Below are 18131 nucleotides of genomic sequence, written 5' to 3' on the forward strand. Positions count from 1 at the left end.
ATATTTTCGGTGTCCCATCTGGCCATCTACGATATGCCTGTGGAGGCTACGGCCTTGATGTTGCTAGGGCACACAATGCAAGATGCATGAGTCATACAATATAGTGATGCATCAATCTTGCGCATACCGTGCACTCATGTGAGATAACCTCCGCCTATTAGGGAGTCTCATAACAATCTGTCCAACAACATATGCAATGGTCAACCACATCTCATAACAAAAATGCAGATGATGCGTATGGGCATGTATGATAATACTGTGCTGACACATACTCATAATCAGTATCAATAACCGGCCTCAACAATCGGCTTTGACAATGTGGACATTTAACCAACATTGTCCCCAAGGAATGGCCCACATAAATATCAATACATACATCATGGTGAAATCACACCACATCGGTCCTCAGATACATCACTTCGGGTCTCACACAAGGGCCGCACATTCATCGTATTGGGCCTCACTCATGGGCCGCATATACATCACATTGGGCCGTATCATAACTGCACTACACATCGCAATGGGCCTTGACTCATGGGCCATGAATACACCACATCAGGCTTCACGACCCATGGGCTTCAAATACTCAAGAGGTGAGCCCTACACATGGGCCTAAAATATATCTCAATGAGCCACGCCCATGAGTCTCAAATACATCACATTGGGCTTCGCCCATGGGCCTCGAATACATTGCAAGTGGCTTCAAATCTATTTCACAGGTAAACCACATACCTGGGCCTAATATACATCACTATGGGCCGCATCACATGGGACGAAAATACATCACAATGAGCTTCATCATATGAACCGAAAATATATCTCAATGGGCCTTGCCCATAGGCCACAAATACATGGCTACACCAATTATGATAAGTCTTATACTACAACCACTTCACACGTCACATAGATAATGACTCATATTCGGTGTCACATGGTTAAGGGCCGAGAGCCACATTTCATCATACCATTTATAGTTTAAAGATCACATTGTATAAAAATACAGGATCTTGATAGCATTAGCTTGGGTAATATAATCCTAAATCATATTCGGTTTAGTGTACAACTTGGTCATATGTGATTCAAGTGGTGGTATCGATGTCGATAAGTACAAACCTACGTTGTTGAATGGTCATCAATGCCACTTGATTTCATACGGTTAGGTGGCCTTGTACGTACTTCACATTCACACAGTTAGATGACTACATATACTACATGTACTCCACCATTGCCTATGATTAAGTGGCTATACATACATCAAATACCCACATGATCAATGGGCCAAACAGGTATCACACCCTCACACCACTAGAGTTTATATATTTGTTATAATTAAACATGTTTTTAAGAGTTTAAACACAAGTATCATGATCCTATTACTTGGGGCCGCACTCTAACTAAGGTGCCAAGTGATCAAGGGATGTCCACAATCAGCCCATTTAAAGGATTAATCATCATTACTTCAAAAATTACAATACCAGTTCATCATACGTTCCACACATGAAAATTACAAACTCTTATCGAAGAGGCCCAATGGTTGGCCCAAACAAGACTATCACTGATGGGCCCACATGGCGTTCACTCAAAATGGGGCCTTAACATTCTTGGGCTCACATATCAATGGAATTCATAATGGGTCCTATGCAATAGAGTCGATGGGGATTTCCCATGAGGTTGAGTTGTGTGTGACCCACCTACGACTTAGGTCTGCTTTGATTTTAGTCCAAGTCCTAAAAAGATATGAGGAAGTGGATGGTCTGCATGGATTAAATAGATACACCATGGTGGCCTTAGGTTGGATTCAATAGTTAAGTACTTATCCTCACAGCCTTATATTGTATGGTTCAATTCAGGTTGGATTGACTGTTCTATGGGATAATGGCCTAAAGGAAACCCGATATATGGGTCGATATCTAATACATCGTCAGGATGGCCCATAATGAATTTTCAATGATGAGAGTTTAATTTGCATTATTTCAGAACGTACGACTATCTAATCATTGGATGGGCCTAAGTCTAGGTAACATATCGTCAAAAGAGTTGATAAAATAGATAAACGATGAGGATCTTAAATATAAATCATGTCGTAACCATGGTGGATTAAGTGGCATAACACTTATATCAAAGTGGGTCATACCACACACAAGTTGAGAGGGTTACCCTCCCTTAAATATTTAGAATTATTTGTTGGGCCCACAGAGGTGTGGTTCATAAATCCAGCCCATCCATTATGTGTGTCCCACTTGGTTGAGTGGTCAGACCAAGTTTCAGATACATCCAAATTTCAGGTGGACCTAACAGGTGATTTACATACTCGAGCTTCGAGTTGTACAGACAGTTAAGGAGATCAAAGTTACATGGGTGCAAAGAGATGTATTTATTGCATATACACAGTTCATCTATTTTTTTTATTTTATTTTATTTTATTTTATTTTTTGAGATCATTTTATAGGATCATCCAAAAATGAATCTATCCGAAGATTATCTGGACCTCACCACAAACAGTAGTGGAGATAATGATTTCACCGTTAAACAATTTACAGGGCCCACCATACCGTTTATTTTCCATCCAATCTGTTCATAAGGTCACAAAGACCTGAATTAAGGGGAAAAATAAATTTCATACTGCTCCAAAATTTCTGACCCAAAAAGGGTTCCAATGGTTTACGTTCAATCCCTGCCACTTTTGTAGTGTGGCCCACTTGATAGTTAGATCTATCTTATTATTATTTTTTTCTTCTCAAGCCTTAAGACAAACTTGCCAAATGGATGGACGGTTTGGATATAACACATACCTCATGATCAGATTGATCCAAATCTTTTTTTTTTTGTAATTATTATTTATTATATATATATATATATATTTATGGTGTGGGCCGCCTGAGTTCTGTGTATAGCTGAAATTTGGGGGTGACCCATTTTTAAATGGGACCCATCAAATGCACGGTGCTGATGTTCGATATACATCAAGGTGGGGCCTATGGTGGGGCCCACCTCCTTCCAGGGTCAGTGGAGACGCTGGCAGCAATAGCGTCACCGCCGTTGTGGGCTTTTTTTTTTTTTTCATATATGGGGCCCACAACAGGACGATCCAGTCCATCTGTTGTGTGTGTCCCACTTGATGGAGGGGACAGTCCAAGTTTCAGATGCATCCAAATTTCAGGTGGGGCCCAGCAAGTGCTTTTATATGCTTTAGCCATGTCTGCACATTAGTTTAGATGGTGTGGACCACTTAAGTTCTTTGTACGGTTGATTTTTGGCGTGAACCATTTTTAGGAGGGGACCCAACAAATGCACAGTGTTGATGCCCGACACACATCAAGGTGGGGCCTGTGGTGGGGCCAACTTCCCTGCCCATTCCAATGCATGCGTCCAAAGGACGCTGGACGTGGTTGATTTAATCATGTTTGTAATGCAGGGTGTGTTTAAGAGCCTGGACTGAAAAAGGGTGGTAAATGCATGGATTTGACGCTCCAGAAGCACCAAGGCAAGGAACGGACTCTAGAAGACCAAGAGCAACGGAATTATACACTAGGGGTCCGCGAAAATCGAGAAACTGAAGCTTAAGTGGCCCAAAAGACGTCCAAAATGCAAGATCACGGGGTTCTCGCCATCCGATCAGCTCAAAACTTTATACATGGCCTGAGGGTCATAAATTAACCGTACACGTAAATTTTCATCCATTGGATCGCTGTGGAAGGGGCCCAACGGACAGATCAGCCCACAATTTACTGATCTGGGACCCACCTGATCTCTGGATACTCCTCATCTTCGGTCTCAACGCCTTAAATCATGAGAAGAACAAGATGGATGGTGTGGATTTCTCATAATCATCATACAGTGTATATAGTACACTTTTTGCACTAACACTGCATGGCAACACAGGGACGTCATCCTCTCGGATTCAAATTTTCGCCAGCGCGAAAACAGAGCTCGCGGCTGGCGTTTGTGGGGCCCAGGCATTGTTCAAAAGACAGATCTGGACCGTCTATTGTGACGAGAGGTTAGGGTAGACCCTCGCCTAGGTGTCGTTTTACCACCATGCAAGCTATTGTAAGATCCTAGCCGTTAAACGTAGGATGGACGGCAGAATAAAATATCGTATGGGCCACTCCAATTTCACTCCAAAAATATCCCTTCCAAAATGTTTTTTGGAGTAGATTCCAATGTACGGAATGGATTTTCGTCCTGACATCAATCAGTGGGCCGCCATCCATCACAGCGCCGACGCGGAAGCTCTGTTCGCAAACAGAGTTCGCGGTTGATCTCTATAGGCCTCCATAGGACAGCAACGGTCTGATCTGGACCGTCCATAAGAAGCCCACGCTCCCCATCATCCTAACCTAGGTGACGAATTTTCAAGAGGCAGCAGAGATATATTTTCATCCGTTCAAACGCAAGATAGACGGCAGTGAGAGAGATATTCCGTACCACTAAAGATCCGATCCAAAACCATCCATATACGACCGGTTTTTCTAGGTGAGCTCAGTGGACGGAGTGGATTTCCTGTCCAACTTCGATCATGGTTGCATGTGCAAACAAAACTGAAAAATTATTGGTTTTCTCTGTTGCGTAAAACGTCTCCAACTACGAAACAACCGACTTGCTTGCTGCGCAAACAGCCCAGCCGACCTACATCGGGTTATAAAAGGACAGAGAAGAGAGAAAGGGAGCCATCATCTGGGACAGGAAGTGCAGCCGTGGAGGCGAATTTTGAAGCCGGTTTCTGGAGTTTTTTTTTTTCCTTTTTCTTTTTCTTTTTATTTCTTTCCTTTCATATTTTTTATTTGGTTCTAGCAGGATCATGCTAGGCTAGACCTCTTAGCTCGGGCTAGGAGGTGAAGCTTGTAGGAAGATGGGAGATTCTACTTTGTGCCTTTAAATTTCATAAACTGAATTTGATTTAGTGATTATTATAAAGAATATTTTTCTTAGTCTTTAATGGTCAGTTGTGACTGAAATTACAATGGGTTTGCAATGGCTCTGAATATTTCTTTCCCCTTTTATGTTTATGAAGTCAGGAAGCCCTGTTGTTCATCATTGCTCCATGGGCATGGTAGGATGACAGTACCCTTCCTGATCCTCATACATTGTTGATTGGTTGGTAATTAGTTTAATCCTGTTGTTTGCTTTGTCTCCTGGGCATGGTTAGATGATGGAATCCATCCTAATTCATATACCATTCACCTCTTGAAAACTATATCAAAGGAAGTCTAGTTCAATTCCATGATTTCTGAAGCAGGCATAATTTCTCCCTGATCTCTACAAGTGGATCCTCTGAATCCCTAGTTTCCTTCCTCTGAATTCCTTAAAGTTTTAGATAATTATTCCACAATTATTCCTTAAATTTACATTTGATTTTGATTACATCTTAGGCTTGTTCTATTTCTACCTAGTTTCAGGAAACGTACAAGTTTCAGTCCCTGTGGATTCGACCTCGGTCTTACCGAGTTTATTACTACATCACAACCCTATACTTGGGGAGTGAACACCTCACACTGGCGTTCAGACAAAAAGACAACTTCAAAATATGCTGGACGTGGTTGACGTCAGCAATGGGCTGACGCCCTTCTATGTATATTTTTTTTTTGTTATTTTTTTTTCTCAAGGTTTTCCATATGTGGGGCCCATATCCTGACGATCCACTCCATCTGTTAGATTTTATGGCCCGAGACAGACCTAACAAGTCTAATATTCAGTATTTTCAAAGTACAGAATATCACAGCAGGCCCTAACAAATTATTACTTTTAAAACAATCATTTTGATGGTGTGGTCTACCTGAGATTTGGATTGTCTTCATTTTTCAGCTCCATGGCTAAAATGAGCTGAGAAATTAAATGGACAACGTGGATTGAATACATTCATCATGGGTGGGGCCCGTTAGGGACCCACAGCCCCTGCCCCTTTAGATCAAATTACTGGGACGCTGCTGCTAGCAAGCAACCTTCTTCTTCTTCTTCTTCTTCTTTTTTTATACGTGTAGGTGTGTGTGAGTTTGGCCAGCCCAATGGGCCAATGGTTGGATGACTTGGATGCCATACAAACATTTTGGTGGGTCCCACTATCAATGGGTCCCACATGAACTCTATAATAAATTGATTTTATATGTTTTCTCCTATGCATCCACACCATTAATATCATCATCATCATTATTGCAATTATCTTCACCATCAATTATACTATCTTCATCATCCACACCATTAATCACATCATCATCAACATCATCTCCACCATACATAAACACAACAAAAATAAAATAAGAATGAGTAGGGTGGGTGTACTCACCTTGATGAATTAGATGGATGGTTGAGATGGATGAAAGGTATGGGATTGATGGAGTTGATGGCCCACCAAGATCACTCCTCTCTCTCTTTCTCTTATGGAAAAATGGTGAAATACTAAGGGATGGGGGGTATTTATAAAAAAATGGATAAAATTTTGGTTAAGTTAAGCTAATGTGATTAATATTAGCTTAGGCTAGGATTATGGTACTTAATTCATGCTTTGCAATTAATGGTGGATTAAAGGAGCATGGGATAGCATGGTGTGGTGATGTCATGCATAGTGTATGGCATGGAGAAAGGTTGACTTTTATGCACATGAGAGAGAAGATGTATGGGTATGTGACATCACACACATGGGTAGTGATTCTCTCACCCATGTGTGGCATGTACATGTGTGCTGTGCACATGTGTGGAATGAAATACATGGTGCCATACGCACATGATACACTTATTATTCTTCACGGCGTATCTCACTAACGGATTATCATACCGACGCACGGGTGGTACCTCCACGATCGCGGCGACAGGGCAGTCAATATGAGATAGGTTTCGAGGTCTTGGGGTTCCGGTCAGTTGGGTGTGTACTATGAACGGTCAATCCAGGTCTAGCTAAGGGCATCGATCATCATGCATATATGCATGAAAAATAGTACCGAATGGACCAGGTGTTACACTCCTGGACCCCACCATGATGCGTGTGTAGTATCCATACCGTCCACCTATCTGGCGTGCCAAGCACGGCCCCACCATGATGGATGTTTTCCATCCAAACCGTTCATTCATTTGGTGGACAGCCACGTGCGTGAACCCCACCATGATGTATGTGCTTTATCCATGCCACCCATCAGTGGGCCCCATGACGTTAACAGTCCTGTGGGGGCCCGCTGCTATATGTGTTGCATCTAAACCACCCATCCATTTGGCAAGTCTGTCTCAAGGATTGAGACTAAAAATAAGGTAGATCTAGTTATCAGGTGGACCACACTACAGAAAGCAGTGGGTTTGAACTTCTACCATTGAAATCTCATTTTGGGTTACAGAAGTTTTGAATTAATATGATATTTGTTCCTTCCCCCTGTCCAGGTCTTTATGGCCTTGGGAATAGATTGGATGGAGAATATGGTGGGTCCTCCCTTGATGTAATTATGGCCCATCCATGGGGCTCACCCAGATGTAGTTATGGCCCATTGATACGACCCACTTGTAGTTGGTGCAGCTCATTGGTGCGGTCCATATATGTGGCCCACCTTGATGTATTGGTGGCTCATCCGCTAAGGCCCACCTTGATGCAATTGCGGCCCTCTTGATGAGTATGAAGCCCATTAGTGTGGCCCATTGATGTACCCCACTTGATGTGTATAAGGCCCATGTGTAGGGCTCACCTAATGTGTATTTGAAGTACATAAGGCCCATTGTGATATATCTGAGGCCCATGGGTCATGGCCCATATGCAGGGCCCACCTGTTATGTATTTAAAGCCCGTGAGATAAGGCCCATTGTGATGTATTCCCGGCCCATAAGATGTGGCCCATTGTGATATATATAGGCCCCGGTATGTGGCCCATTGTAATGTATTTGTGGCCCATTTGGGGAGGCCCGATGTGGTGTATACGTGGCCCTTGAGTGAGGCCCATTGCGATGTATATTAGGCCTTTGTGTGAGGACATGGGCCCACTATACATTTGACTCTATGTGGGCCACTTCTTGGGTGCAATATTGGTTAAATGGCCACATTGATGGGCAATGATGGTTTAATGTCCACATTGTGACCTTCCCTTAGGCCTTGTTCGTCCAAGTGTTGAGGCCGATTCCGATTGTCGAGGCCGATTGTATAGGCTGATTCTGATTGACGTGATCGATTTGTCGATTCCGATTATCAATCGATTCCGATTATTGTGACCGATTTGCCGATTTTGATTATCTATCGATTCTGATTGTCGTGACCGATTGACGATTCCAATTGACATGACCGATTTGCCGATTCTGATTATCGATCAATTCCAATTGTTGTGACTGATTGTCGATTCTGATTGATGTGATCGATTTGCCGATTACCGATTCCGATTGACGTGACCGATTTGCCAATTGCCGATTAGCGATCGAGGCCGATTATCATGACCGATTGTCGATTCCGATTGACGTGACCGATTTGCTGATTCTAATTATCGATCGATTCTAATTGTCGTGACCGATTGTCGATTCCGATTGACATGACCGATTTGCTGATTCTGATTATCGATCGATTCCGATTGTTGTGACCGATTCGCCGATTTCGATTATCGATCGATTCGATTTATTGAGACTGATTTTTGAGGCCGATTCCGTTTGGTAGAGGCCGATTCCAATTGTTGAGGTCGATTCCAATTGTCGAGGCCTAATGTAATGTATATAAGGCCCATGAGATGCGACCCTTTGTAATGTATATTAGGCCGGTGTTAGAGGCCCATTCTGATGTATATGTGGCCCATGTGATGCGGCCCACTTGATGTATATGAGGCCCAATGTGACGTATTTATGGCCATCCATTGGGGCCCATCTTGATGTGATGCATAATGGACTCGTGTGAGAGGCCCATTGCGATGTGTTTTGGGTCGATGGGTTGTGGCCCATTGTGATGTCTTCGAGGCCCATCGGACGTGGCCCATCCGATGTATATAAGCCCATGTGATGTGTATTAGGCCTATGTGACACGGCCCATTATGATTGTATGAGGCTCATTGTGGTGCATTTGAGGGCCAGGCTATGGAGCCCATTGTGATGTATGTTAGGCCCATGTGAAAGGCCCATCGTGTCACGCCCCAAACTCAGAAACCTGGCTTACAAAATTTTCGATCGCCGAATCCGACGCCGACAGCCTCCGTAGAACCCCATTCTCGGCTCCCAGCGCTCATTCTCCAGGTTCCGATCCTGGGATGCTACGAGGAGGATTTTTTTTTACATCAGTTTGATTCGTAATAAGCATAACCAAAGGCATAACCCACAGACAACAACCAAAAACTCCATCACATTTCCACTATGATCAAAAACTTTACAAGTACAATGAGCATAAAGGGAAATACAATGATGATGAACAAAAACTCCAAAATGATCTGCCACGCACCCAAACCTCAGCGCTGCTGAGATCCAACGTCACCTGCACGCAACGGTCGTGCATAAGATTATATAAAGCTTATAGGGTGGTGAAAGTGTATGCTCAAGGTGGTAATGCAGTTATGCAGTATCAGAGTAATGCGAAATATTCTGATGAATGCCAAGAATACCATTAGCCGTACCAAGGCCATGCGGTGCAAAGAATGATGTCGGTCATACCAAGGTCATGTAATGCGAAATGCAACTCAAGCATACAAATCCTCATCTAAGTTCACATATCAATACAGCTCAAAATCTGGAATATCACAGGGGTCTAGTACACTCCAAGCCAGATTGCCGCCCCATCGCGCGCAATAAGGTGAGTGGAAAAGACCTCACTATCCGCCTGCCAATATCGGGCTCGGCTCGTCAATAGCGGACCCATTCCTCGAGCTGGTCAGACTCAACCTAGCATTGCCCCCTACTCTCGGGCGGGTAAGGCCGCACCCCCTTCCAACCGACCACGACACAGTGGAATGCGCAATCGTCTGGTAATCGGCACTCGGCGCTCATGCACCCACTCGATCTAAACGTTGGAGTAACCTCTTGGTACCAAAAGGGTTTAGGACTTTCACACAGGGATATCTATAGCACCCCATGTAGAACAAAATTTCCGGTATCCAATCCTGCCAACCACGATACGCCTGTGGAGGCTACGGCCCTGATGTCGCTAGGGCGTAAAGTACCATATCACACAATGTGAATGCATGAATCACACTATGCAGCAATCCTGCGCGTATCATACGCTCATGTAGGGCAACACCCCTTGTACGGGAGCCCCTAAACAATCTGCCTGAAGGCATATGCGATGATCAGTCATTTCTCATACCAAGCATACGTATGATGCATATGATCATGAATCATGGAACTAAACATGTTATATGGGATGTATGATGTTCATAACGAAGATGGGCCTAGACGGCCTACACATAACACATACGAGCCTAACAATGGGCCCTAGGGAAAGTCATAATGCGAACATTTAACCAACACTATACTTGCAATGTGGACGTCAAACCACCATTGCTCCCAAGGCATAGCCCGACGTAAACATCATTACATAACCCATGTTGGGATCGTACATTGCAATGGACCTTAGGTACATCCCATTGGGCCTTAAATACATCAAATGGGCCATATCATATGGGCCTTATATTCATCAAGTGGGCCACATCATTGGGCCGCACCAATGGGCCTTATGTGCATTGCAATGGGCCATAACCCGTGGGCCTTAGAATGCATCAAATGGGCCTAATCTTATGGGCCTTATGTGTATCAAATGGGCCACACCAATTGGGCCCCATATGTACATCAAATGGGCCTCAACCCATAGGCCCCAATACATCTTAATGGGCCATAACCCATGGGCCTCTAATACATCAAATGGGCCTTGACTCATGGGCCTCAAGTAAACTGAGATGGGCCTCCCACCACCAGTATATTATATGTAATATAATATAATATATGATATATATATATATATATATATAATATAATATTATATATATATATATATATTTATATACACACACGTACACACCCACACACGCACGCACAGGGACACACACATCACAGTGGGCTCCAACGTCCGCCCGGACGGTGGGAGTAAAACATATACACCACTGTGGGCTCCACGTGGGGCCCACCATAATGTCTGCTTTCCATCCAACCCGTTGAGAAGGTCACGCAGACCTGGGAAAACAAATTTCACCCTGATCCAAAACTTCTGTGGACCCAAAAAGGGTTTCAAGGGTAGAGTTCAATTCACACTGTTTCCTATGATGTGGGCCACCTGAGTCTTGGATGGACCTGAAATTTGGAGGGTGGTCCACTGCCCTTAGGGCCCACCATATGAATGGATTGGATGACAAATAAACATCAAGGTGGGGCCCACGGCTACAGCCGTGGGTGGCTGTCCGTCTGCCCGGGCGCTTGTGCGCAGACAACGCCTGTTGCTTTTTTGACACATTGGTTTTCACAGGTGGGGTCTACATCTAGACAATCCATTCTGTCCAATGGCCCTCCATGGCTCCAGACAAGCAAAACAAGCCCAATATTGGGCATATTTCGTCATATAAAAGTATTAGGGAAGGTTTCAATGGTGAAAACCACCATTTGCTATGGTATGGCTCGCCAAGACCTCGGGTTGACACCATTTTTCGGTTCAACGCCTAACATGAGGTTGGGAACGGAATGGACGGCGTGGATTGAAGACATACATTAAGGTGTGGCCAAAATAAGTGGGCCTCCCCCATTGGCTTGGAACCAAGCTAATGTTTGTGTTTTCCAACAAAATGTCCAGCATCCCTGGACGTTGGACTTTAGTAAATACATTAGAGGTGGGCCCTGCTTAGGTTGGCCACCTCATGGAGGGTAGTGTGGATACAACACACACAAAGTGGGCCCCACTTATAGATGGTTTGGATAGAATGCATGCCTCATGGTGGGGTTCATTTAAGTGGTCCACACAACCTCATTATCATGATCTTAAAAAAAGAAAATGAAAAAGAGAGGGAGAGAGAGATAGAGAGTGGGACACGCGTGATGGAGGGACCCCGACACTATGTGCCCTCCCTTCAATGATCTACAACAGAAATCAAGTGGGTCATTACATGTGGGCCCATTAAATCGAAATCCAACGGTGGAGATCCATTCTCCATTAAAACAGACAGTCTAGATGACCCTAGGTATGCAAGGAAAATAAACATCATGATGGGGTCCATGGAGAATGACCCCATCATGGAATGATCATGATGATCCAAGTGGGCCATCGGCCACATCTTAGGGTCTAAAGTGAGATCCAAACCATTGATCGGTTGGCCTCACTTGGCCCATCTTAAAAACATTAAAAACTACCCTATCAAAGCACCCATTGCTTGATCTTCTTGCTCCCTTGGCTTCCTTACCTCCTTGTGCTTCTCTTTGATGGAGGAAGATGAGAAATGGATGGCTAGGATGAGAGATCTAGGGATGAAAAGGTTGGCCTCACATATGCATTTTTCTCTCCATGGAATAGCTTGGACGTGAGGAGCTCTTGGGTTGCTTGGATTGAGTTTGAAAATGAATGAGAGAGAGAGACTTGAAAAGTGAGAGGGATGGGTGATGGATGTGTTGATGTGGTGAGTGATGGGTGTAAGAGCCTCTTTTTGACTTTTGTGGCAAAAGTTATAAGGAACTGTATGGGCTTGTAAGATCTTTTTGACTTTTGGAGTTTGCTTGGGAATGGGTGAAAGATAATGTATCCTTGACATGATGGGATTGATGAGTTGATTGATTGATGTGACATCTTGTAGAGATTCCCTCGGAATTTGCACGCGCGGCGTTTTCCTCGCACCGAACGCTAGCCCACATCTCCTAACCACGGTATCGCCTTGGCGCGCGAGTCACCGCATCGGAACCGCGGCGACGATGCGGTCGCTAAGGTACAAGTCCTGGGTTGAGTCAATTCAGGTTGACGGCATGAGAATCAAGGTCGCGCGCAAATACCGGTTAAGGGTCGAAGGTTGCCGAAATTCGATCGGGAAGACCGCGGAAGTCTATGGAATGGAATGGTCTAGGATACGGGGCTTACAGCTCTCCCCTCCTAATAGAAATTTCGTCATCGAAATTTACATAATCATCGCAACTAAGCAGAACTCATAAGGAAGAAGAAACATACTCATCATCATATAACACTAGAGATAACATACAACATACAACATAATCAATCATAAAAAAGATGCTCGGCCTTGCGCTCCCAAGAAGCCTCCTCAACAGAATGGTGACAACAGAATGGTGACCCCACAGAACCTTCACCAACGGAATGACCTTGGTCCGGAGGACCTGCTCCTTCCGATCAAGAATACGGACTGGCTGCTCGATGTAAGAAGCGTCCTCACAAACCTTTAACGGTTGCCAATCGATAACAGGAACGATGTCTGACCCACACTTCCTCAACATGGAGACATGAAAAATGTTGTGGACGCCAGACAACTGAGATGGTAAGGCAAGCCGATAGGCCACGGCGCCAACGCGCTCAGTGATCTCAAAAGGTCCTATGAATCTCCGGGCAAGCTTGCCCTTCGCTTCAAATCGCACTACGCCCTTCATGGGCGAGACCTTGAGATACACATGGTCCCCTACATCAAACTCCAAGGGACGACGCCGACGATCAGCAAAACTCTTCTGCCGGCTTTGAGCTGTGCGCATCCTCTGCCTGATGATATCAATAGCCTCTGACATCTTCTGCACAAGCTCGGGACCTAGGAGACGACGCTCTCCAACCTTGGTCCAATAACTCAGTGATTTGCATGGTCTGCCATATAGTGCCTCAAAAGGAGCCATACCGATGGTCGCCTGATAGCTGTTATTGTATGCGAACTCAGTCAATCGCAGATGCTCATCCCAGCTACCCCCGAAATCAATCGGGCAGGCCCGAAGCATATCCTTAAGGATCTGGTTAACCCTCTCGGTCTGGCCATCGGTCGGCGGATGGTACGTGGTGCTGAGCTGCAAATCAGAACCCATCGCTCTCTGGAAGCTCCCCCAAAACTGAGATGTGAAACTCGGGTCTCGGTCAGAAACGATCGAGACTGGAACGCCATGCAGTATCACAATATCCTCGATGAATAATCTCGCAAGCCGGTCTAAAGGCCAAGTCGCACGTATCGCGATAAAATGTGCCGACTTCGTCAGACGATCAACGACAACCCAGATGGCGTCACGACCGCGCTAAGTCCTCGGCAAGCCCATAATGAAATCTGTAGATATGTGCTCCCACTTCCATATCGGGACACTCAGCGGCTGCAATAGACTAGGGAATTTCTGATGATTGGCCTTGACACGCTGGCACGTGTTACACTCGGCCACAAAATTGGAGATCTGACGCTTCATCCCCGCCCAAAAATACTGTCACCTTATATCATGGTCCATCTTCGTCGAGCCAGGGTGGATAGAAAACCGCGATCGATATGCCTCAGTTATAAGATTTATACGTAACTCAGCAATATTTGGGACACATAATCGGCCTCTGAAGCGAAGTCCACCGTCAGAACCAATCTGCCAATCTGCCTGACTCTGAGATGCTGCCTCTGCTCGATAATCCTGTAACGACTCGTCTGCCTGCTGAGCCTCGATCACCCTTTCGACAAGAAATGGTTGAATCGACAAGCTCGATAACTACACAATAGAAGACTACAAGCCAAACTCAAAGTCGTACTCTGCTATATCCTCGAGCATCCTCCACTCCTGAATCATCATATGCGCCACCAGGCCTCGTGGCTGACGGCTGAGGGCATCCGCCACCACATTTGCCTTACTCGGGTGGTACTGAAGATCGAAATCATAGTCCTTCAGGAGTTCCATCCAGCGCCTCTACCTCATGTTCAACTCAGACTGCAAGAAGAGGTACTTCAAGCTCTTATGGTTAGAGAAGAGCTCGAACCTGACCCCATAAAGATAATGTCTCCACACCTTCAGTGCAAAGACAACTGCAGCTAACTCTAAATCATGCGTGGGGTAGTTCAGCTCATGGACCTTGAGCTGACGAGACGCGAAGGCCACTGGTCTCCCGTGCTGCATCAGGACAGCACCCAAACCAATATGCGAGGCATCGGTAAATACAATAAAACCATCACTCCCAGAGGGAAGAGTGAGGACAGGAGCGGACGTGAGGCGGTCCTTCAACTCCATAAATGCTCGCTCGCAGGCATCGCTCCAAATAAACTCTGGGCCCTTCCGGGTCAACCTGGTCAACGGGGCTGCAATACGAGAGAAGCCCTCAATAAAACACCGGTAGTAGCCCGCTAAACAAAGGAAACTGCGAATCTCGGACGCAGTCATGGGCTGACCCCACTGACGCACTCCTCAACCTTCGAGGGTCCACTGCGACACCCTCCCTCGTCACCACGTGACCGAGGAAGTTCACCTCATCCTGCCAAAACTGGCACTTCTCCAGCTTCGCATGCAGCTGGTGTGCACGGAGGGTCTGTAACGTAACCTCCAAATGCTGCTCGTGCTCCTCACGGGTCCTCGAATAGATCAGAATGTCGTCGATGAAGACTACAACAAACAGATCGAGATACGGACGGAAGACCTCGTTCATTAACTGCATGAAGACCGCGGGTGCATTGGTCAGTCCAAAGGACATGACCTGAAACTCGAAATGACCATAACGCGTCCTGAATGCTGTCTTCGGAATGTCCTCTTCTCGGACCCGAATCTGATGATAACCGGAACGCAAGTCAATCTTTGAAAAGAACTGTGCACCCTGCAGCTGATCAAACAAATCATCAATCCTCGGGAGCGGGTGCTTGTTCTTGATTGTGACCTTGTTGAGCTCGCTGTAATCTACGTAGAGCCTCAACGAGCCATCCTTCTTCTTCACGAAGAGTACCGGCACTCCCCACGGTGAACTGCTCGGACAGATAAAGCCTAACTCGCGTAACTCATCCAACTGCTTCTGCAGTTCCCGCAACTCCAATGGTGCCATACGATATGAGGCCTTTGAAATAGGCGCGATACCGGGCACGAGATCAATCTGAAATTCGGTGAGTCTGCAAGACGGTAATCCCGGAATCTCCTGTAACACATCGGGAAAATCGTAAACCACGGGCAACTGGTCGATGCTCACCGCTATAGGCTCCTCTATGGCACATGACATCAAACAAGACAACGGCTCTCCTCTGGGCTTAGCAATGAACTGGAACTGCGGCAAGCTAGGTATACAAAATGTGACTGTCCTCGTGGAACAATCCAATATGGCGTGGTACTTGGCAAGGCAATCCATACCCAGGATGACGTCAAACTCGGACATCGGCAATGCAAACAGATATCTCCAACCAGAACGGGGCAAGACGAGCAAAATCGGCCCAACACTGCAGTCTTTCCCAAAGGAGTTGATACTGTCAACCCCTCACGAGTAGACTCCAATGGCAAACCAGTCGATCGGTAAAAACTCTCAGCCACAAAAGAATGCGATGCACCAGAATCAAACAACACACGTGCAATGCATGCAGATACTGGAAGTATACCCTCAACGATTCCTCCAGATGACTGAGGATCCTGCTAGGCCGCATATAATCCAGCCTGAGCCGGTTGGGGAGGTACCTGTCCCCTCTGAGCATGCTACTGCTGCTGCTGTCGCTGAGGTGGTCGAAACTGCTGCCTATGCTGCTACGGTCTCGGAGGCTGGTGCTGATGCTGCTGCTGAGGTGGCCTCGGTGGTGGGGGCTGCTGTCGCTACTGCTGTAGGGGTCTCTGCTGCTGCTGCGGTGGTGGAGGCTACTGTTGACCTCTCTGCTGCTGCTACTGGGGGCGAGGACACTCCCACATACGGTGTCCTGCCTCACCGCACCTAAAACAAGTGCCGGTGAACTGCCTCGGAGGTGGTGCTGGAGGTGCTGCTGGCGCTCGGAAGGCTGGGCGACCTATGCGCTTCTGCTGTGGTCGACCCTGCTGGGAATCACTAAAAGGAGCCTGCGTCTTCCGGTCCCTCCTCTGACTGCGATCAGACTGAGAACCGTCCCACTCAGCCTTAAAAATCTGGGCCTTCCGCACCACTTCCTCGAAAGTCGGGAGCTCATGCCCAATAACACGGCCTCGAAGACCGTAACGCAAGCCGCCCTCAAATCGGCGGGCTCTCCGCTCCTCATCATCCACTAGGTATGGTGCAAATCTGAACAGTGCTACAAAACGAGCAGCATACTGAGCCATTGTCATATCGCCCTGCACCAAGGCCTCAAACTCCAATGCTCGCTGTCATCGGATGTGATCAGGAAAATATTGTCGGTCAAACCGATCCACAAAATTCTCCCAAGTCCATACAAAATCAGCGCCTGTTGCTCGGGAGACTGATGCCGACCAGTGCTCAGCCTTACCATGAAGGAGAAATACGGCTAATCGAACTCGCCGCTCAGTCGTGCATCCCATCGTCTCAAATATCTTCTCCACATCGGTGCGCCATCTCTCAGCTACAGTCGGGTCTGGCTCACCTTGGAAATGTGGGGGATCGAGTTGTCGAAACTCACGAAGGAGGGTACTCGCGCGCTCCTGCTCTGGCTGGGCCGGTGAAACAACCAGGTGTCTGCTCTACCCCTGAAGTGCGGTCGTCACAGCGTGCAGCATCTGCTGTAAATAGGAAGCACTCACGGATACGGTCAGATTTGCACCGGTCTCTAGTGGAGGAGCAGCATCCTCAGGATGGGCGGTATGAATCTCTGGTAGAGGAGCGACATCCTCAGGCTGGGCAGTAGGAATCTCTGGTGGTGGAGCAGGGATCGTAGGTGGTAGGGCGGGAGTCGCAGGTGATGGAGCCGGAGTCTCAGGTGGTGGTGCGGGAGTCGATCGGGTCACTCTCCTGCGCGGCATGTCCTACAGGAAAGAGCGAAGGTGCCTATCAACTTTGAAAACTCTCGAAGGCACACTCGTTAAGGGTCGGTAATAAAAGATTGCTAGGCTAACCGAACTTATGACTTAAATCATTCATAGCATACATGTAATGTTGTTCTTGGTTATTCCCAAGTTATGCTCTGATACCAACTTCTGTCACGCCCCAAACTCGAAAACCGAGGTCACAAAATTTCCGATCGCCGAATTCGGCACCGATAGCCTCCATAGAACCCCATTCTCGGCTCCCATCACCCATTTGCTAGGTTCCAATCCTGGGATGCTACGAGGAGGATTTTTTTTACATCAGTTTGATTCGTAGTAAGTATAACCAAAGGCATAACCCACAAACAACA

This window comes from Magnolia sinica, chromosome 3 (assembly GCF_029962835.1).
Source record: "Magnolia sinica isolate HGM2019 chromosome 3, MsV1, whole genome shotgun sequence".
In the NCBI taxonomy this organism is placed as follows: domain Eukaryota; kingdom Viridiplantae; phylum Streptophyta; class Magnoliopsida; order Magnoliales; family Magnoliaceae; genus Magnolia; species Magnolia sinica.